Source organism: Nerophis lumbriciformis, linkage group LG37 (genome assembly GCF_033978685.3).
Source record: "Nerophis lumbriciformis linkage group LG37, RoL_Nlum_v2.1, whole genome shotgun sequence".
Taxonomy (NCBI): domain Eukaryota; kingdom Metazoa; phylum Chordata; class Actinopteri; order Syngnathiformes; family Syngnathidae; genus Nerophis; species Nerophis lumbriciformis.
In genome coordinates this window covers 11,482,618-11,506,429 of record NC_084584.2, presented here as the reverse complement: position 1 = coordinate 11,506,429, position 23,812 = coordinate 11,482,618, and the positions used below count along the sequence as shown (strand labels likewise).

The 23,812-nt window shown below is 38.3% G+C and overlaps 1 protein-coding gene across 1 annotated transcript in view; it reads left to right on the top strand.

Annotated features, from left to right (window-relative positions):
• ahdc1 (AT hook, DNA binding motif, containing 1) overlaps positions 1-23,380 on the top strand; it is a 79,699-nt gene extending 56,319 nt beyond the window's left edge. Inside the window, exons 7-8 of the transcript XR_009811705.1 lie at positions 21,674-21,789; positions 21,861-23,380. The gene's annotated coding sequence lies outside the window, so the exon portion shown is untranslated. The remainder of the gene's footprint in view (positions 1-21,673; positions 21,790-21,860) is intronic.
• Positions 23,381-23,812: the final 432 nt, after the last annotated feature.

Here is a 23,812-nt window from a genome sequence, read left to right as displayed (position 1 = left end):
CTGCGCCTAGAATTCTGTCCATAAAAGTTATGAACAGAATCGGTGACAAAGGGCAGCCTTGGCGGAGTCCAACCCTCACTGGAAACGTGTCCGACTTACTGCCGGCAATGCGAACCAAGCTCTGACACTGATCATACAGGGAGCGGACCGCCACAATCAGACAGTCCGAAACCCCATACTCTCTGAGAACTCCCCACAGGACTTCCCGAGGGACACGGTCGAATGCCTTCTCCAAGTCCACAAAACACATGTAGACTGGTTGGGCAAACTCCCATGCACCCTCAAGGACCCTGCCGAGAGTATAGAGCTGGTCCACAGTTCCACGACCAGGACGAAAACCACACTGTTCCTCCTGAATCCGAGGTTCGACTATCCGGCGTAGCCTCCTCTCCAGTACACCTGAATAGACCTTACCGGGAAGGCTGAGGAGTGTGATCCCACGATAGTTAGAACACATCCTCCGGTTCTCCTTCTTAAAGAGAGGAACCACCACCCCGGTCTGCCAATCTAGAGGTACCGCCCCCGATGTCCACGCGATGCTGCAGAGTCTTGTCAACCAAGATAGCCCCGCAGCATCCAGAGCAGTCAACATATATAAAATAAAAACTAAATAAGATAAGGCTCAGAATCTGTTTCTTAACAAAACATTTCTACATATAAAGTGCAACATTAAACTGCTTCAAGTTGTTGCTCAGATTAAATAAAATGACAAAACGTTTCTTCTGCATACAAAAAGTGCAACATTAAACAGTTTCAAGTCAACTCAGCCTCAGATTAACTTTTCTTCCCCCCCCCCCCCAGCCTTTAACCCTGGTGACTTTCACTCAATTTTCATGTTTTTTGCCAGAAAAATCAGTTTATCCACATTGTCTGCAGAAAGAGCAGACCTGCTTGCAGTTACAATGTCTCCAGCTGTGGAAAATACCCTTTGGCTGGGCATGGAGGTAGCAGTTGGCAGTAAGAGGATATATGGGCTCATTGTTCTTCCACCATAGAAGTGGGTCAAAATCTAGTTTTTAATGCAATGTGGTCTTAAATTTGCTGCTATAAAAACATTTGTTATTGCTTTAGCCCTGCCTGACTCGCCGAGTAGAGGCTGCTTGAATGCGGTGGGAGCTGTGTTTGTTCGTCTTTGTCTTCGTTGAAGCGATGTTATCCATTGTTGTATCGCACCGCGAAGCCGAAATGTTCCCAAACGGGAGATCTTAACGAGGCAGGAGGGTCTTCCAGCTCTGGCTTTTACATGTTGTAGTAGCCCGGTCGTTGCTAGTATGTCGTGTGTTGTGCCTCAGTGTGCATTGTTTACACAACGTGCGGTACGATACTTAATATGTTCGTGTGGAAACTCGTTCGGTACACCTCCGAACCGAACCCAACCCCCCGTACCGAAACGGTTCAATACAAATACACGTACCGTTACACCCTTAATATTAGGGCTCATAGGCTCCGATCCCGTGGGTGCTTCGGGGCCCGAGCACCCACGTGGGATTGATGGCAACTTTCAATCTTTACAATAATTTTTGGAAAAAGACAATCTTGTTGTTGTTAATTTTGTGACGAGTTTCGTCCGTTTTACGTAATATAAAAGTCACAAATCTTATGGTCTATAATTATCAAAACCAATCCAAGATTTCATTGTGCCCGATAATGAACTAATGACATAATCATTTTAACTTTGTACACACTACACAAGGAAATTAAATGCACACTTGCTCAACAGCCATACGTGTCACACTAAGGGTGGCAGTATGAACAACGCCAACACTGTCATAAACATGTGCCATATAGTGAAACCATACTAAACAACAAGGACAAACACATTTTGGAAGAATAATTGCACTGCAACACAACATAAACACTACAGAACAAATTCCCAGAATTCCTTGCAGTACCAACTCTTCCGGGACGCTACAATATAAACAAACGCCATTGGTGGATCTACACCTAACATCCACTCTAATGATTCCACATACAATAGCGTATCTAGTCGATACTACTATGATTACGTCGATATTTTTTAACATCACAAATTATTATTAGTTTTTTTATATTATGTTTATAAACTCAGGAAATATGTCCCTGGACACATGAGGACTTTGAATATGACCAATGTATGATCCTGTAACTACTTGGTATCGGATTGATACCTAAATGTGTGGTATCATCCAAAACTAATGTAAAGTATCAAACAAGAGAAGAATAAGTGATTATTAAATTATAACAGAATTGTGGATAGAACATGTTGGAACAGAAAATAAGCAGATATTAACATTAAATGAACAAGTTGATTAATAATTAATTTTCTACCACTAATGTTGACAAAATAATAGAATGATAAATGACACAATATGTTACTGCATATGTCAGCAGCTAAATTAGGAGTCTTTGTTTGTTTACTTACTACTAAAAGACAAGTTATCTTGTTTGTTTACTATTTTATTCAAGGACAAAATTGCAATAAGAAACATGTTTAATGTACCGTAAGATTTTTTTGTTAAAATAAAGCCAATAATGACATTTTTTGTGGTCCCCTTTATGTAGTAAAGTACCAAAATACTTTTGGAACCGGTACGAAAATGTTAGTATCGGGACAACACTAATACACACACATCGAGCACCCACTGGCAGAAATGTAGATCGGCGCCTATGTTAGGGCTGTCAACGTTAACGCATGTGCTTAAACTATTACCGTATTTTTTGGACTATAAGTCGCAGTTTTTTTTTCATAGTTTGGCCGGGGGTGCGACTTATACTCAGGAGCGACTTATGTGTGAAATGATTAACACATTAGCGTAAAATATCAAATAATATTATTTATCTCATTCACGTAAGAGACTAGACGTATAAGATTTCATGGGATTTAGCGATTAGGAGTGACAGATTGTTTGGTAAACGTATAGCATGTTCTATATGTTATAGTTATTTGAATGACTCTTACCATAATATGTTACGTTAACATATCAGTTGGTTATTTATGCCTCATATAACGTACACTTATTCAGCCTGTTGTTCACTATTCTTTATTTATTTTAAATTGCCTTTCAAATGTCTATTCTTGCGGTTGGCTTTTATCAAATACATTTCCCCCAAAAATGCGACTTATACTCCAGTGCGACTTATATATGGTTTTTTTCCTTCTTTATTATGCATTTTGGGCCAGGGCGACTTATACTCCGGAGCGACTTATACTCCGAAAAATACGGTAATTAATGCATTTTCGCTGTTTCATAAATGAGTGAAGATTAATCTCATTTGGGTTAAGTTTTAACCCGGAAGACGCGCCCATCTGTTACACTGTCTGTGATCGCTTCAGAACGAACTTAAAATAAAACGGAGGTAATATTTGCTGGTATTGCAGCGACAAACGTTCTTATCATCGGTGCACATCCAATTTAAAATAGCATCTTTAAACGAAACACAAACTCGAGGATGGCGCCGATAGCATGAATGCTACATCAACAAGAAGCAGAGGAGAACGGTACGCCGGCAAAGTTTACTGAGTCAATGTTGTCAAAAAAGTAGCACAGTTAAGTTCAACATATGCCTTTGCTAAACAGACAGCCACCACATGTAAACCACCTAACATCTGTGAAGACCAAGTCCTGCAAGATGATGTCATTCATGTCACCACAGCTGATCTGTCCTCACTTGGAGAGGCACAGTTACAGCAAGGATGAACCAACTGTACTCCACAAACAGGAGCATCAACTTGCAACTACTGGCTCAGTGTGAATTTATTCGACTTCCTGGAGAACGTTGGACATCTGTAAGTAATCACAAGGAGCTGGGGTCGCATTGTATCAAAAAAGGAGATCACATCAGAAAAGGTAAAGAAGCTTGTTTGTTTCAACTAAAGAACAGTAAAAGCATATTTAAATGGTTCACTATGGTAAGTTGTTTATAAGCGCGTGTACTATCGATAAGCAACTGTACTTTGTTTAAAATATTACTGCAAAGTCTTTCAAAATGAGCATTTAATTCTTATTGTACTTACTGTCACCAAGTTTTGAGCAAATCAGTGACTTGCAGCTCAGTAAAACATAACAAAAAACGTTCCTTTATGACATTCTGACTACCAAATTGCAATATTGAGGTATTTTCTTAATCAAATTTTATTTATGCAAGCAAATGATGTATGGAAATTATTATAACAAACTACATGTATGTATATATACTGTATATATATGTATGTTGCGTCTGACCAGCCTTTCCTCCCAGGGAATTAAAGTCACTGGTCAATCCCAAGTTATTTCAGATGACATATATCCAGAGTAAGAAGGACCATCAAGACAGAATAGGAATATTATCAAGTTTTACTAAAGCTTCAGGAGACCAGCCCACATCAATACAGTCATACCGTCATCTTGGGATGGTCTAACATTCAAACAGGAAGAGACAACTTCTTTAATACGCAAACAGCCCCCACCCTGTCCAGAAAGGAATACTATCTCATTGTGCTAATACAGATAAGATAGAAGGGAGTACTCCAACTCCTACATTCCAAGCCTTCAAGGTAACACACACAGTTTACTTGCGGACATAAAATAAAAAAATAGAAAGAGTACAAATGGAAAAACACTAGATGATTTAAACATGACTATGAATAAAGAAATAACTCTTAAACATATATGCATTCTCCACAATGTGTATATATATATATATATATATATATATATATATATATATATATATATATACACATATATAGTCATACATTTTATGACTTTCATTTAATTTCACGTAAGAAACACATTTTTTTTAAGGAGTGGTGACTTATTTTATTTTGTTGTAGTAGTAACAGCAACTTCCTTGCTCATTTACGGAATTTGGTCGACTTCCTTTGTTTTCACTTTATCGAACTGCGCATGCAAGTGACGTCCATGCCACATTGGGGCCTGTTTGCTTTTATACAGTTGTCTGATAAAGATCTCATATTTCTTGCAGTGTAAATCATCAGCTGGAAAAAAATCTCATTTCGAAAAAATCCTACATTCTTTATTTTTGTACAAAATATTGTTGTTACGTCACAATCAACACAAAAAGCGTTGCCGCACATTTTTGTGTATACGTGCAATGTGTGTGTGAAAAATAAGGCTTTACTATGGAGGTTCATTTGTCTATTACAAAAGCTACACTGAATTTATGGAATTACATTTTTTGCGTTTGAATTTTGTGATATTTTTTTTTTCGCATCAAATTATACTGACAATTTCATTGAATACAAATTTGTTAGCAAAATGCGTGTTTCAAAAGTCATTGTTTTAAAATTCACTGTTGAAAAATGAGGAGTAAAAAACTTCAGTGCAAAATAAATCAATGTTTAAAAATTCACTGTATAACAAATTCATTGTAAAATAAATCAGTGTTTAAAAATGTTGTGTATAAAAAGTGTTTGTTTAAAAATCCAATTTATATAAAAATCAGTATTTAAAAACGCAAGACCCACGGTAAATTAGGACTGAAGCAATCGATCCTGTCTCAGAAGCAGCCAATGAGGTGTCACGTTTAAAGTCACGTGACACCGTTTGCATTTGAATTTTGTGAATAATTTTTTTTTGCATTGAATTATACTGACAATTTCATTGTTTGCAAAAGGCGTGTTTCAAAAGTCATTGTTTTAAAATTCACCGTTGAAAAATTAAGAGTAAAAAAAATTCAGTGTAAAATAAATCTGTTTAAAAATTCAGTGTATAAAATATTTTGTGTGTAAAAATTCAGTTTATTAAAAAACAGTGTTTAAAAACGCAAGACCCACTCACGGTAAATTAAGACTGAAGCAATCGATCCTGTCTCAGAAGCAGCCAATGAGGTGTCACGTTTATAGTCACGTGACACGGGTTTTATAAAAAAGTAAGGGTAGGCATCACTACGCCATTTAATCTGCTGTATGTGCTTGGATCCCTTTTATGAACACTCAAACTGTGTGTGTTAGTGAAAAGGATAAAAGCTGATCACTCGATAATGACTACTGATACACAGATACGTTGTGACAGACCATCTCTAAAACAGAATTACATTTGAGTTTTTTTACTAAGACACTCAGAATGTACATGGAAACACAGAATGTGGGATTTACAATAATAACTATGAACAATAAAACACTGAATATTGAGAACATGAACGTTGCTCCTCAACTTCCCAGACCACCTCTTTGATGGACAACTTTGAGAATCAAACAAAAGCAACAAAGATGCAGCAAACACAGCGAAACATAAACGCCAAGGGTAAGAAACATCCACATATTCCATATAATATCACTCTTCTGCAGAAATTTGTTGTAGAAATCTGCCTCCGTCTGATACTTGTGTCATACACAAGCCCCGCCCACTCTTCATGCCTGGTCTGCAAGAAGCAGGGCTTCCTCTGGTTACCTTAGTAACCCGCATGTCACTCCAAAGTGCAGATTCCAACCATCGGGATAATTTCTATAGTTTGAAAATATCCATTTAATGTTTATTATGTTGTATAAGTGCTGTTTTGTTAAGACCCGCGTCATGTGACTTCAAACCTGACACCTCATTGGCTGGTTTTGAGACAGGCTCGATTACTTCTGTCTTAACTCACCAGACGTGGGTGTTGCTTTTTGAAGCAGCACATTTTTCAACACGCCTTTTGGTAACAATTTTTTTTCATTGTCAGTATAATTCAGTTCACAAAACTGAAAACACAATATAAAGTTCAGTGTCAAAAAAAGCTTCTGTAATTAAGACACAAATTATCCTTCATACTTTACGTGTGTTCTTGTATTCCAAAAGGATTGTGAATAATTGGCAAAATTTAAAAAAAAAGTTCCCCTTTATCTTGACACTTTGAACACTTTTCAGTGAAGTAGTGGATTTAAAAGGTTTTTTTTATCGCGGTATCCAGTATCTATCGGTATTGAACACTATTCTGGCATCGTGACAAATAATACCGTATATTTCTTTAAACTTTAAAGGACATCCGTTTGAGAATCGGACTATTAAACTCTGCACTTTAACATGGAAAGAAAAGCAATGTGTTTACTTTTAAATCTTTTTTTATTTTTATTTGATAAACCTTTATTTATAAATTGCAACATATACAAACAATTGAGATAAGTACAAAAACAGTACAAAACAGCGCCAGGGGGTTGTAAACTCAATAAAGTAACTAAAATAGAATGCAAAATATATATATGTAACAAGGCCATAGGCTCACAAGAGAAGTGAATTATATTTATATAGCGCTTTTCTCTAGTGACTCAAAGCGCTTTACATAGTGATACCCAATATCTAAGTTACATTTAAACCAGTGTGGGTGGCACTGGGAGCAGGTGCGTAAAGTGTCTTGCCCAAGGACACAACAGCAGTGACCTGGATGGCGAAAGCGGGAATTAGAGATGTCCGATATTATCGGCCAATAAATGCTTTTAAATTTAATATCGGAAATTATTGGTTTCGGTTTCAAAAAGTAAAATTAATGACTTTTTAAAACGCCGTTGTACGGAGTGGTACATATCCGGTAAAACACGGATATAAACCCAGTCAGCAGCCCCTCCCCTCTCCACTCTCCCCACACACAACACAGGAGTTGACGACTGAAGCATGAGAGGTTTACTGGCGACGCTTGATGACCTCATCAAACCACCGCGAGCGCAGCATAACAACAATAAGAGTGTGTTGTTGCCGGTGCTGTAGCCGTGGCTAACAAGCGAGCTCGCTCGATGACTGACTAACGACACCATGTCTATGGTTTGGGATTATTTTAAAGCGTGTCGGACGGATAAAAAACTGGCAATTTGCAATGACTGCAAAAAGTTGGTTATGCGAGGAGGAACCAAGACGTCTTCCTTTAATACGAGCAGTTAGATCCCCCACTTCTTCAAGAATCATAAGGAGATACACGATGAATACAAGCGGAAGATGGATGAAAAGCAAACGCCGAAAAAAAGTAGTACCACACAGTTGTCGCTTAAAGACTCCGCCGAGAAAAAACAAAAATACAACAAAAACCACCCCAAGGCGAAAGAAAGCCCACGCAATATGGAAAAAGCTACGGTGGAGTTTGGTGTGGCTCGTCTGCCCTGCATGGCGCACACTTTGCAGTGAACTGAGCTGCCCTGTCTCAACGCAGCATTTCAGAAGCTCTGACTGACTGCTAGGCCACTTCAAGCACTCACCACTCGCTTGCAGCACATTTGTGTTACTCATACAAATACGTTAGAGCTGGGAAGATTGAGCCCAGTTTATAATTTCCTGTTATACAGTATACCAGGCAGTCTTGCACTAAAGGAGGACTATGTTATTGTTTACTTTATGACTCTAGGATACTCTGGACTGAAGCTGTGTGCCTTCATTGTTTTTGTAGCTGTTGTTTTGAGGCATGTTTAAAAAAATAAAGAATAATGCACTTTCTTAGACTTAGACTTTGTGAAAGTCAAAGTATAGTATTTCCCATAGTTGTAGTGGGTATCAGGATTATCTGAGGGAGAGCATGTCCCAAATTCCAAGCTGCTGTTTTGAGGCATGTTAAAAAAAGAATGCACTTTGTGACTTCAATAATAAATATGGCAGTGCCATGTTGGCACTTTTTTCCATAACTTGAGTTGAAGTTGTTTTCTTATTTTGGAAAACCGTGTTACATTGTTTAATGCATCCAGCGGGGCATCACAACAAAATTAGGCATAATAATGTGTTAATTATTAATTAATTAATTTAATTCGGGATGGTGTCCTGCTGGCCCCACTATGGACTGGACTCTTACTATTATGTTGGATCCACTATGGACTGGACTCTCACAATATTATGTCAGACCCACTCGACATCCATTGCATTCGGTCTCCCCTAGAAGGGGGGGGGTTACCCACATATGCGGCCCTCTCCAAGGTTTCTCATAGTCATTCACATCGACGTCCCACTGAGGTGGGTTTTTCCTTGCCCTTATGTGGGCTTTGTACCGAGGATGTTGTTGTGGCTTGTGCAGCCCTTTGAGACACTTGTGATTTAGGGCTATATAAATAAACATTGATTGATTGATTGATTGATTAATTTCATGACTGTATATATCGGTATCGGTTGATATCGGAATCGGTAATTAAGAGTTGGACAATATTGGATATCAGCAAAAAAGCTATTATCGGACATCTCTAATTGAAAGGGTAAAAGAAACCAGATTTTTGGGAGTATTAATAGATGATACAATGAACTGGAAATCTCATATACAAAATATACAACATAAGGTGGCAAAAAACATTTCAATAATGAATAAAGCAAAACACGTCCTGGGCCAAAAATCACTTCATATTCTCTACTGCTCGCTAGTGTTAGCATATCTGAGTTATTGTGCAGAAATATGGGGAAATAACTACAAAACTCAGTGACCTAGTGGTTAGAGTGTCCGCCCTGAGATGGGTAGGTTGTGAGTTCAAACCCCGGCCGAGTCATACCAAAGACTATAAAAATGGGAGCCATTACCTCCCTGCTTGGCACTCAACATCAAGGGTTGGAATTGGGGGTTAAATCACCAACAATGATTCCCGGGCGTGGCCACTGTTGTTGCTCACTGCTCCCCTCACCTCCCAGAGGGTGATCAAAGGTGATGGGTCAATTGCGGAGAATAATTTCGCCACACCTAGTGTGTGTGTGACAATCATTGCTACTTTAACTTTTAAATGTGCTCTACATTGGTTAACCGTGTTACAAAAAAGATCAATTGGACTGATACATAATGTTGGATATAGAGAACATACAAACACTTTATTTATTGAGTCAAAAATATTATAGTTCAATTATTTGGTAAAAATTGCAAACAGCTAAAATGATGTACAAAGCAAACTATAACCTGCTACCCAAGAATATACAACAATTCTTCTCAACTAAAGAGGAGAAATATAACCTTAGAGGAAAATGTAATTTAAAACATTTGTATGCACGTACAACACTTAGAACCTTCAGCATATCAGTATGTCATACTTGCCAACCCTCCCGAATTTTCCGGGAGACTCCCGAAATTCAGTGCCTCTTCCGAAAACCTCCCGGGACAAATATTCTCCCGAAAATCTCCCGATTTTCAGCCGGAACTGGAGGCCACGCCCCCTCCAGCTCCATGCGGACCTGAGTGAGGACAGCCATTTTTCATGACAGGAGGACAACAGGGTGACAAGAACTAAATCATCCAGACTAGAGACAAATTGTATTATTATGTTTATCTTACCTAAAAACAAATATATTTATTAATAAAAAATACAAATACAAATACATTTTTACTATATTTTGCTAAAAACATCAAAATTAATTGTATTTTTATTTGTATTTTTTCTGACTCCTTATTACATCCAGCCATAGAATTATACATTCAAATAAACATATTTGAAATAATTGATTTTAAATGATCATAATTCATTTAAAATGACCATATTTAATTATTAAAATAATTGCTTGTTTATCAACAACTTTAGCATTTTATTTATTACATTTTGAAGCTCTCAGAAGCCAAGTTATGTTATATTCCTTAAGATTTATTTATGCAAGTTTGAAGTATCAATTATCTAAACACAGTTTTGTTTGCATATTTTCAGGATGTAGATATATATATATAATATATATATATATATATATATATATATATATATATATATATATATATATATATATAATGTATGAAATACTTGACTTGGTGAATTCTAGCTGTCAATATACTCCTCCCCTCTTAGCCACGCCCCGCCCCACCCCTGACCACGCCCCTCCCCCCACCTCCCGAAATCGGAGGTCTCAAGGTTGGCAAGTATGCAGTATGTGGAATTAAATGATGGAATGGATTAAGTAAAGAAGTTAAACATTGTACTGATATGATCCAGTTTAAGAGGTTGTTCAAATTACTAGTGCTTAAAAAGTACAAAGAAGAAGAATTTTGAGAAATACTTTCAACCTTATTGAAAATTAGATATTCTTCATCTTAGTGTGTTAATAATGACCGACCTAATTATATAGTACAAAACTGTTGTATTACTCATTCACGGATGTTATTTTACTTAAAAAAATTTTTTTTTTTAAAAAGTCTGTAAATGAATGTATATATTTGTAAATGCTCTGAAGTGGGAAAGGAGTAGGATTAAATACGCTTTGCTTCTTCCTACACTGCAAAAAGTCAGTGTTCAAAAACAAGAAAAAAAATATATAAAAATTAGGGGTATTTTATTTGAACTAAGCAAAATTATCTGCCAATAGAACAAGAAAATTCGGCTTGTCATGACTTTCCAAAACAAGTAAAATAATAATAATAATTACCTCAATGAACCCAAAAATACCTTAAAATAAGTAAATTCTCACTAATAACAAGTGCACTTTTCTTGGTAGAAAAAAAAAATTGACCTTTTTGCTCAATATGTTGAAAAATATTCTTAAATTAAGTAAAAAAAAAAAAAAAAAGTTCATGCTTGAAGTAAGAAATTATTAATTTAAAAAAGCAGTTTCATACTTGTGAGTGTTGATGACACAGCTTTGCAACAGTTGATATTCTAGTTTCAAGCATGTTTTACTCAATATAGGTCATCAAATCTCAGCAACAAGCTGTAATATCTTACTGAGATCATTTAGGACCAAAACACTTAAAACAAGTAAAACACTCTAACATAAAATCTGCTTAGTGAGAAGAATTATCTTATCAGACAGAACATAAGCAAATATCACCCTTATTTGAGATATTTCATCTTACTTAGATTTCACTTTTTGCAGTGTACTCCTTTACCGACATGATGTAAAGTGAAATGATATGAAATTGTGTGATGTATTATGCTGTAAAGGTGTTCATGTTCCAAATAAACTAAAGAAAAGAAAGAACCAATTGTTGAGGAAAACAGATTTCCTTTAGTAAAATATGTCTTTTTATACTTTTAAATCTTAGCAGGTCGGTGTAGTCATGTGTGACGTCACACGTGTGGTAAAGAAGAGCCCCTGCTGCTCCAGGAATGTGCCTCGTCCATCACGCTCTTTCGCCCCCAGGGACGGTGCGCCGTCCGGGGAGCGGAGGTCTCAGCAGGGACCTCCGGACTCATCCCACACACGCACACGCAGCAGCAGCGGGGATGCCATGCGGCAGGGGTGTATATTGTAGCCCGGAAGAGTTAGGGATGCAGGGGATTCTAGGTATTTGTTCTGTTGTGTTACGGTGCGGATGTTCTCCCAAAATGTGTTTGTCATTCTTGTTTGGTGTGGGTTCACAGTGTGGCGCATATTTGTAACAGTGCTAAAGTTGTTTATACGGCCACCCTCAGTGTGACCTGTATGGCTGTTGACCAAGTATGTCTTACAGTCACTTATGAGTGTCTGCAGAAGCCGCATACAACATGTGACTGGGCCAGCACGCTGTTTGTATGGTAAAAAAATCGATTAAAAAAAAAATGGAAATATATATATTTTTTTTAAATATATTTATATATATATATACAAGAATTTACTTTGGAAAAAAAAAAAGAAGTTTTTGGCCAAACAGAAGGAGCTTTTCTAACCTGTAACTTATTTTGAAAAATATTTATACCAAATAATACATTGCGAGAATCGTTTTGAATCGAGAATCGTGTTAAATGGAGAATCTATTCTGAATTGAATCGAAGCGTTAAGTGCCCCAAGATTTACACCCCGACAGGAAATAACTCTTTACTAGTGCACACAACAACCAGCACCACACTAAAATGAACTTAATATCCGATAGGATGCAACATCACACAGCAAACAACACACACACACACACACGCTACTACTAGGTGGGAATAACAAACAACAAATCAATGCCTAAAGTGACAAATGTGCAATCCTACAATACACCGTTTGTCGACAAGAGGACGAGACCGCAATCGAAGCACATTCAATCTTTTTGATACCCAGAGGTAACACAATCCGGGGAAAAAATTAATTACCAATTCCGATATCAACCGATACCGATACATACAGTCGTGGAATTAACACATTATTATGCCTAATTTTGTTGTGATGCCCCGCTGGATGCATTAAACAATGTAACAAGGTTTTCCAAAATAAATCAACTCAAGTTATGGAAAAAAATGCCAACATGGCACTGCCATATTTATTATTGAAGTCACAAAGTGCATTATTTTTTTTAACATGCCTCAAAACAGCAGCTTGGAATTTGGGACATGCTCTCCCCGAGAGAGCATGAGGAGGTTGAGGTGGGCGGGGTTTAGGGTAAGGGGTAGTGGGGGGTGTATATTGTAGCGTCCCGGAAGAGTTAATGCTGCAAGGGGTTCTGGGTATTTGTTCTGTTGTGTTTATGTTGTGTTACAGTGCGGATGTTCTCCCGAAATGTGTTTGTCATTCTTGTTTGGTGTGGGTTCACAGTGTGGCGCATATATGTAACAGTGTTAAAGTTGTTTATACGGCCACCCTCAGTGTGACCTGTATGGCTGTTGACCAAGTATGGGTTGCATTCACTTGTGTGTGTGAAGAGCCGTAGATATTATGTGATTGGGCCGGCACGCAAAGGCAGTGCCTTTAAGGTTTATCGGCGCTCTGTACTTCTCCCGACTTCCGTGTACACAGCGGTGTTTTAAAAATCATAAATTTTACTTTTTGAAACCGATACCGATAATTTTGAAACCGATACCGATCATTTCCGATATTACATTTTAAAGCATTTATCGGCCGATATTATCGGACATCTCTAACCTGAGCTAATAATATCCTGTCTGGCTCTCTCAATGATGTCACTTGGTAACAGGCACCGCCTCTTAAAGGCACTCACAAACACTCCGCTTTCATGAAACGTCACATATTTGAGTTTTTTTTCCCCCCCATTTATTAAAGTAACGCAATAATTACTTTCGCTTGTAATCAATTACATTTAATTAACGTAGTTCATTCACTAATTCGATTTCTTTTTTGGCAAAGTAACAAGTAGCTATGATTTTTTTTTTTAAGTAGTTTTCCCAACACTGCTAGTATTTTTCAGTTTAATTTTTCAGAGAAATGACCCCTTTGACGCTCATATTTTATTATTTCGACCATGTTTAGTAAAAATAAGCACCCCGCTGGACCAGAACTTGATGAGTTGGTTCACATAAATGTTAGTATTCAAGTAGGTTCCACTGTAGGAGTACCGGTATTAGTTTTTTCCCTGGTGCCTTTTATTGTTTATATTTTCAGCGTGGCTTTTTATTTAGACAATATGCCATTAAGGGCCGTTAAAAAAAAAAAACGCTGCACTTTGAACCCCCCGGGGTGTAAGAATTGACGGACACTGAAACTGACCTGATGAGGGGTCGCTGAGGTGTTTGGTTTTGGCCACACGTCACCTCAAGCAGCCCCCGTACCTGATCTCCCCCTTCAAACCTTGTTTTTCTGCTCAAGGCTAAACTCTGACTCATTCCCCAACTCTTTGTTGTGTTGCCATGGTGACCACATAGCTCAGTTTGTGTGTTAGGGGGGGGCGTTAATTGCGATGGTATATCACAGTACTGCCTCAGGCAGGCGTGTCTCATGTATAGGCCTTGGGTCACAACCTTTGACCTGAGCACTCCCACACACACATTACTGTCATTCCTCTACAGCAGGGATGTCAAACTCATTTTCATTCAGGGCCACATTGCAGTTATCTGTGGGCCGCTTGTAACAGCCAATAATGGATGAATTTCATTATTAATTGTGTGAAAGCTCCAAAGCATTCACACACGTTTTTTTTTAAACTTCTTTTTCTTCTCCATATTTTGGCGCGCTCTACCTTCCACATGTTTCACCCGATTCAAAGCGTTCCAACTTCAAGCTGTTCAGCCCATTCGGGAATCGCGGGCTTTCCTTTGACAAATTCCAAAAAATCCCAGAATTCCAGGTTCTCCTGGACATTTTTCCCATTCAAAATTAATCGGCCATTTTTGCACCATTTCAACATTTTTCAACCGATTCAAACCATTCCACCTTCAACACATTCCATCCTGGAATTTTAAATGACATGTTGTGGAGGTCTTGCTCCTCCGGGTTCTTCAGACCACCAACGACGGACATGACAACCTCGTTCATCATTGTGAACAATGATTTATTTTTCAATAAATGTTCTTTGGGTTGTTTTTCAGCCATAAGTTCTTGTCTCCGTTTCGCTCTCGCTCGTGCTCGTGTTCGCTCTCCACCATCAACAACTCCCCCTCTCTCCTTCCCGGCTGCTGCCTTTAACAGAGCGACAGGTGATCAGATAAACACTCCCAGGTGGGTAATCTACGCACCTGTGGCTGATCTCGAAGCCGGTCCTGGCACACCCCGCTTCGCTGCAGGTCCCCCCCCCCCCCCCCCCCCACACACACACACATATTTTCTAAGTTTTAAAAAATTCCAGGATTTTCCAGAATTCATACCTGCCAACTACTCCGGTTTTCCCGTAATTAGTACGGTTTTCATCAACCTATTCCGGGTTACGGTTGCAGTGATAAAAAATACGGTTTTTCATTAATTTAAATTTTTTTTTTTTTTTTAAGTTTTATTCACGAAATCGCGTAACAATAATGACAATCGACACTGCTTCCCGTAACTTCCTATCAAGCCATTCCGAATGCCATGCGCAAGGCTATTTATAGAACCGCTGCCAAGCACGAGGCACCTGTTGCTATTGTTTCCAAACGAGCCAACGATCATGGAATCAGCCGGAGAAAAATCGCAAACGAGTCTTAAACCGAAAAGAAAACTGCAGTCATTCCGTGAAAATATTCAAAAGCCTATCCGGGAATAATTATCCGTTCCAAAAAGGGTGAAAACTACGCCAATTGCACCTTGTGCAGACAAGATTTTTCGATCGTACACGGAGGAATTAGCGATGTAAAAGACCACGTTGGGACAAAAAAACACAAGTGTAATGCCGTTGCTAGCGATACAAGTGGAAAACTTTCAACGTTTTTCGGATTTTAGCCACAAAAAGGTAATGACACCAATGTTATCTATTGGAATTGTTTAGTACTGTTATACTGTTAAAAGTGTTTATACTATTTATGCTTTCAAGTCCAAGTTGAAGAAATCTTGTTAAATGTTGACAGCATAACTACCAAAATACAGAAGTATGTCCTTAATATTTTTGCAGTGCTATTTCTGTTGAAAAGTTAAAATGATTACATTAGAGATGTGATGTGCCACTTTTGGCTTAAATTCATTTTCATTAATTTTTCATATTTTGAATTCTTTTGAAAGGCTTACAAAAAAACTACATTTGAATTGTAATTCCATGCTATTGACAGGACTATTAATTTTAATGAAGTTAGATTACCATGTTTACAGTATGATAATTGTGATAGAAATGTGAATTTTAGGCACAGAATATTTTTTACAATTGAACAAGGCAGTAGATTATACAAGCTTGGACAGAAAGTTAATAATGACACCAATTTTTTTTTAATGGAATTGTTTTGTACTGTTTTACCATTTGTTTACTGTAAAAAGTGTTTATACTTTCAATTAACAAATTGACGTCTTGTGAAAGGTTGACAGGATAACTGGCATTAACTGTCAAAATAATTTCAAACTATTGAAGTTAGCTTACAGAATAAACATGTCAATCAACCCATATGATTTTTGCTGTAATATTTTTGTTTTGAAAAGTCACTGTGACTGATAGAAAAGTGATGGTTTTAGCAACATTTTAACCTGTCTGAATGCTAATAATCATTTTGCGTCGGGGGGCGAAGCCTGAACCCCCCACCGGGACTTTGTCCTGGACCTACCGGGGCCTGCGACCCCTGGACCCTGGCTACTAGGTTTTTCTGATTTCAAAAGTTGGCAGGTATGAGAATCCTGGTTTTCCAAAGCCCTATTTCCACCCTTTTTTCTGGCGACTACTCCTTTCACAATTTTCAACGCATTTCAACCGTTCCACCCTCAAAACATTCCAGTTGTTTTAACTGGAAAAATTCCAGCTTTTCTAGGAATTCCAAGAATTCCGTAATACCATTTCTCAATTCAACATGTAACTACTTCAACATCAGTGTCAGAGCTTGGTCCGCATTGCCGGCAGTAAGTCGGACACGTTTCCAGTGAGTGTTGGACTCCGCCAAGGCTGCCCTTTATCACCGATTCTGTTCATAACTTTTATGGACAGAATTTCTAGGCGCAGTCAAGGCGTTGAGGGGATCTGGTTTGGTGGCTGCAGGATTAGGTCTCTGCTTTTTGCAGATGATGTGGTCCTGATGGCTTCATCTGGCCAGGATCTTCAGCTCTCGCTGGATCGGTTCGCAGCCGAGTGTGAAGCGACTGGGATGAGAATCAGCACCTCCAAGTCCGAGTCCATGGTGGAGTGCCATCTCCGGGTTGGGGAGGAGACCCTGCCCCAAGTGGAGGAGTTCAAGTACCTCGTAGTCTTGCTCACGAGTGAGGGAAGAGTGGATCGTGAGATCGACAGGCGGATCGGTGCGGCGTCTTCAGTAATGCGGACGCTGTATCGATCCGTTGTGGTGAAGAAGGAGCTGAGCCGGAAGGCAAAGCTCTCAATTTACCGGTCGATCTACGTTCCCATCCTCACCTATGGTCATGAGCTTTGGGTTATGACCGAAAGGACAAGATCACGGGTACAAGCGGCCGAAATGAGTTTCCTCCGCCGGGTGGCGGGGCTCTCCCTTAGAGATAGGGTGAGAAGCTCTGTCATCCGGGAGGAGCTCAAAGTAAAGCCGCTGCTCCTCCACATGGAGAGGAGCCAGATGAGGTGGTTCGGGCATCTGGTCAGGATGCCACCCGATCGCCTCCCTCGGGAGGTGTTTAGGGCACGTCCGACCGGTAGGAGGCCACGGCGAAGACCCAGGACACGTTGGGAAGACGATGTCTCCCGGCTGGCCTGGGAGCGCCTCGGGATCCCCCGGGAAGAGCTGGATGAAGTGGCTGGGGAGAGGGAAGTCTGGGCTTCCCTGCTTAGGCTGCTGCCCCCGCGACCCGACCTCGGATAAGCGGAAGAAGATGGATGGACACCGTCAAAACATTCCTCTTAATCAGGACAAAAAATGAAGTTGTTTTAACTGGAAAAATTCCAGCTTTTCCCGAAATTCCAGGAATTCCGTAATACCATTACTCAATTCAACATGTCACTACTTCAACATTTATCGACCGATTTGAAAAATTCCAACACCAACGATTTCCACTCATTCAGAACAGAGTAATTTCGCCACACCTAGTGTGTGTGTGACAATCATTGCTACTTTAACTTTAACTTTTAATTCAAGTTTTTTCATACTTGCCAACCCTCCCGAATTTTCCGGGAGACTCCCGAAATTCAGCGCCTCTCCCGAAAACCTCCCAGGACAAATATTCTCCCGAAAATCTCCCGATTTTCAGCCGGAGCTGGAGGCCACGCCCCCTCCAGCTCCATGCGGACCTGAGTGAGGACAGCCTTTTTTCAAGACGGGAGGACAACAGGGTGACAAGAACTAAATCATCCAGACTAGAGACAAATTGTAATATTATGTTTATCTTACCTAAAAATAAATATATTTATTAATTTAAAAAATATATAAAAAATAATTTTTTACTATCTTTTGCTAAAAACATCAAAATTAATTGTATTTTTTTTGTATTTTTTCTGACTCCTTATTACATCCAGCCATAGAATTAAAATAAACATATTTGAAATAATTAATTTTATATTATCATAATAATTCATTTAAAATGACCATATTTAATTATTAAAATAATTGCTTGTTTATCAACAACTTTAGCATTTTATTCATTACATTTTGAAGCTCTCAGAAGCCAAGTTATGTTATATTCCTTAAGATTTATTTATGCAAGTTTGAAGTATCAATTATCACAGTTTTGTTTGCATATTTTCAGGATGTAGATATATATACAGGTATATATATATATGTATATATATATATATATATATATATATGAAATACTTGATTTGGTGAATTCTAGCTGTTAATATACTCCCCCCCTCTTAACCACGCCCCAACCCACCCCGACCACGCCCCCCACCCTCCATCCCCCCACCTCCCGAAATCGGAGCTCTCAAGGTTGGCAAGTATGAGTTTTTTACAATTTTCAAAAAAATTCCCGCTTTTCCAGAAATCCACACATTTTTTGGGAAATTCCCATTGAAATCAATGGTACATTTTTCAAAGTTCCACAACTCCCACATTTTTCATCTAATTCAAACCGTTCCAACTTCAAAATATTCAGCCTGTTTGGGAATTGTGTGCTCTACTTCAACAATTCTAAAAATAATTCCAGGATTTCAGTTTAACTTCAGCATTTGAGCATTCACACTAGGGATGTCCCGATCCAGGTTTTTGCACTTCCGATTCGATACCGATATTGTTTTTGCACTTCCGATCCGATACCGATACTGACCGATAACCGATACTGGCCTATCCGAGCATGTATTAAAGTTTAAAGTTATTTAGCCTACTTAGTTGTCAGAATCATGTTGAAAAGGGTTTTAGTACTCTTGATAACAACTAGCCAGCTGAATTAGGTGAGTTTGAATAATACACAATGGTTGGTAACAAGAAACTGACCTGTTTATTCAAGGATAAACACAAAATAGACAAAATTATACATGACAAACAGAAATGGCATCATTGAACTAGGGCTGGGCGATATGGCCTTTTTTTAATATTGCGATATTTTAAGGCCATATTGCGATACACGATATATATATCGATATTTTGCCTTAGCCTTGAATGAACACTTGATGCATATAATCACAGCAGTATGATGATTCTATGTGTCTACATTAAAACATTCTTCTTCAAACTGCATTAATATATGCTACTTTTAAACTTTCATGCAGAGAGGGAAATCACAACTAAAAAAAATCACTATTTTTTTCATACGGTGTTGATGTTGAAATGTTTGCCTCGGCATTTTGATGGTGTGGACGTGTGGCACCGAATGGAGATAAGCGTCTCGACAGACGTTACAATATTTGAACAATGATGACGAAAACTGTTTTCTCTGTCGTGTCCGTGTGTCGAAAATTGTTATGCGCTTATTTTTTTATTTGATTTTGTCCATTTTCAGTAGACCCATAATAAATTCAAAAAAGAACCAAACTTCACAAATGTTTTTTGTGACCAACAAGTATGTGCTCCAATCACTCTATCTCAAAAAAATAAGAGTTGTAGAAATGATTGGAAACTCAAGACAGTCATGACATTATGTTCTTTACAAGTGTATGTAAACTTTTGACCACGACTGTATATCGATATCAGTCAGGTATCAGCAAAAACAAAATCTAAAATCTGTGATATCGTGTCCAATACGAGCAGTCCTGCAGCGTGTTTACTCGTGCAAAGCTGGATGGTCAGTTAACATCTAAATGTCCTCTAATAAGCACACAATTTTTACTATTTTAGTCTTTTACAAAACATCCCAGGCTATAGGCTACTAGGAGTTAGCAGCTACACAACAGCTAAGCACACAATAGCACATAAGCTAGACATACATGATAATCATTGAACAATATTGCAGTGTAAAACAGCACATTTGTCAATATAAACAAGTATTCAATAATTACAGTTGCAAAAAGGTATGAAACTAAAAGGAAAAATGTTAAAAAGACTTGAAAATGAAAGAAGAAAATAAACTGAAAAAGGAAGATTTGAATCTGAAAAATAGATATTAATACTGAAAGAAATAATTACTGTTAAAAAAAAAAAATGGAATAAAAGACCTGAAACTGAAAGAAACTGGTAGAGTGGCCGTGCCAGCAATCGGAGGGTTGCTGGTTACTGGGGTTCAATCCCCACCTTCTACCATCCTAGTCATGTCCGTTGTGTCCTTGGGCAAGACACTTCACCCTTGCTCCTGATGGCTGCTGGTTAGCGCTTTGCATGGCAGCTCCCGCCATCAGTGTGTGAATGTGTGTGTGAATGGGTGAATGTGGAAATACTGTCAAAGCGCTTTGAGTACCTTGAAGGTAGAAAAGCGCTATACAAGTATAACCCATTTATCATTTATTTATTTATTAAAACAAAAGATGGGAATCAAAAATATCCAAAACTGAGAGAGAAGCATGTAACTTGGAAAAAAAGTTAAAATTAATAAAAAGTTCCGAAACTGAATGGGGGGGAAAATACCGGTAAAACATTTTAAAAAATCCATCTGAAAAAGAAATATCTAAAATTGAAAGACCAAGTTTTAACTGTAGAAAATAAGATTTTAATCTGGAAAAAAAAAAAAAATTCAGAACTGAAAGAAAAAAATAAACTGTAAAAAAGATTTGAAACTGAAAAAGAAAGATCTGGATATTTAAAAAAAATATTGTATATAATATTTGAATAAACACGATCTGAAAGAGTAAAAAGAATAACTGTAAAAAATAAACCAAAAAGGAATCTGGAAAAAACAAATGTCTAAAACTGAAAGAAAGAAAATAAACTGTAAAAAATAAGATTTGAATTTTCAAATCTAAAACACAAAGGTCGAAAACTGAAAAAAATTACTGTACAAAGTAAGATTGAAAACTGAAAATTAGTTGGAAAACTGAAAGATCTCGAACTAAATGAAAAAAAATTAACTGAAAAAAATAACATTTGAAAAAAAATCTGCGAATATTCCGACATAATCCACAAATACGTACTGACTGTGTACTTGCAGCCAGAATGGACATAATCCACTTTTCCACGGACAGGAGCCTCCTTCACGGGTTCCCCAAAGGTCATCTTCCACTTTGCTCCAACTCATTGTTCATGCCAGAAATGCTGCTTCCTCACTACTTCTTGTGGCGCGGCCTCCAGGTGAACTGCTCCAGGGCGCTCCTGCCGGGTCAGGTTCAGGCCTCCCGCCGCCCTGCAGCCTGGCCTCTCTGGCTGCTCCCCGCTGCAGACGCGCCCTGCGTTGCCTACTCCTTCAGGTGTGTGTGTGTGTGTGTGTGCGTGTGTGGACTCCAATAAATAATTGAAGGTGCGTTTCTCTCGCCCCCAGCCTGGACGGGGGAGACGCCGACTTCCTAAAGACGGTGTCGGGGCTGGGCTGCCAAGTCCACAGCTTTGATCCCGCCGGCGCCGATGCGTCCGGTGGTCGCCGTGGCAACAGCTGGGCCAGTCACCACGGCGACGCAACGCGCCGCGACGGATGTGGCCCGAGCGGCGAGGAGGCGCAAGGAGAGCCTGTCGCAAACGCTGGCGGACATCATGGCGACGCTGGGACACCCAGTAGTAAGACCCACCTGCACACACCTGTCGCAATCAGCACGCTCAAGACTGGCATGTTCCTATAGCAACAGGGCTCTGCGCCATCTGGCGCTGCCATGGCAACAGTTAAAGACAGACAGCGGAGGATCAGTTACACCCGATGGCCACAAGGGGGAGCGACATAACCACGCTGTGCTCCATTACAGGGGTGTCCAAACTTTTTCCACTCAGGACAACATGCAGGGGCCATTTTGATACCAATACATTACATTCATATTTTCCCTTAAAACTCCCTCTCAAGTCATAAAAATGATACAAATTTGTCATATATTTATAGTTATTCAAAGCTTAAATCTCTCAATCAACTTCAGTCTCTATATGTTTTTTGCCCTTTTTGTCAAAGAAAAGCCAGTTTTTTATGTCCATCCATTTACTACCGTTTGTCCTTTTCGGGGTCGCGGGGGGTGCTGGAGCCTATCTCAGCTGCATTCGGGCGGAAGGCGGGGTACACCCTGGACAAGTCGCCACCTCATCACAGGGCCAACACAGATAGACAGACAACATTCACACTCACATTCATGTCAAATACATAAAATATGCAATATTTTCCCCTAAATAATGTCAACGTAAATTATTTGATGTGAAGTAATTGGAGCCTTAAATAGGTCAATAATTCATAACATTGATTTTAATTCATTATTATTTTTTGAGCAATGACAGTTTAAAAAAAAATCACACTAAAATTCTTGGGGACCGGTAAGGGCCCCACCTAGAAAAATGTTAAAAATAAGTCATACATTATTTTATTTTATTTTATGTTTTTTCAACACTTAAGTCTCAAGATGAACTTTAGATCCATCCTTCGATTATAAGTTTTAATTATTGTTTTATGTTTGTGTATTTTAAAAAATCCCACTAAAATTCTTGGGAACTGGTAAGGGCCCCCACCCAGAAAAGTGTTAATAATAAGTCATACTTTATTTAATTTATTTTTTTCAACACTTAAGTCTCAAGATCAATTTCAGATCTATCCTTCAAGTTTTAAATATTGTTTTATGTGTTTGTTTGTTTGTTTGTTTGTTTTATGCCCTTTTTTATCAAAGAAAAGCAATTTGTTTATGTCAAATACATAAAATATGCAATATTTTCCCCAAAATAATATCAACGTAAATTATTTGATGTGAAGTAATTGGAGCCTTAAATAGGTCAATAATTCATAATACTGATTTTTTTAAATTTTAATTCATGATTATTTTTTGAGCAATGACTGTTTTAAAAAAAATCCCACAAAAATGATTGGGCCCCACTCTTAAAAGTGGTAAAAATAAGTATTATGTTTTACTTTGAACACTTAAGTCTCAAGATCAACTTCAGATCTATCCTTCGATTATAAGTTGTAAATATTGTTTTATGTTTTCGTTTTTGAAAAAAATCCCACTAAAATCATTGGGGACCGGTTAGGGCCCCACCCAAAAAAGTCTTAAAAATAACTAATACATTTTTTTTTTTTTTTTCCAACACTTAAGTCTCAAGATGAACTTCAAATCTATCCTTCGATTATAAGTTTCAATTATTGTTTTATGTTTGTGTTTTTAAAAAATCCCACTAAAACTCTTGGGGACCGGTTAGGGCTCCACCCAGAAAAGTGTTAAAAATAAGTCGTACATAATTTTATTTATTTTTTCAACACTTAAGTCTCAAGATCAACTCCCGATCTATCCTACAAGTTTTAAATATTGTTTT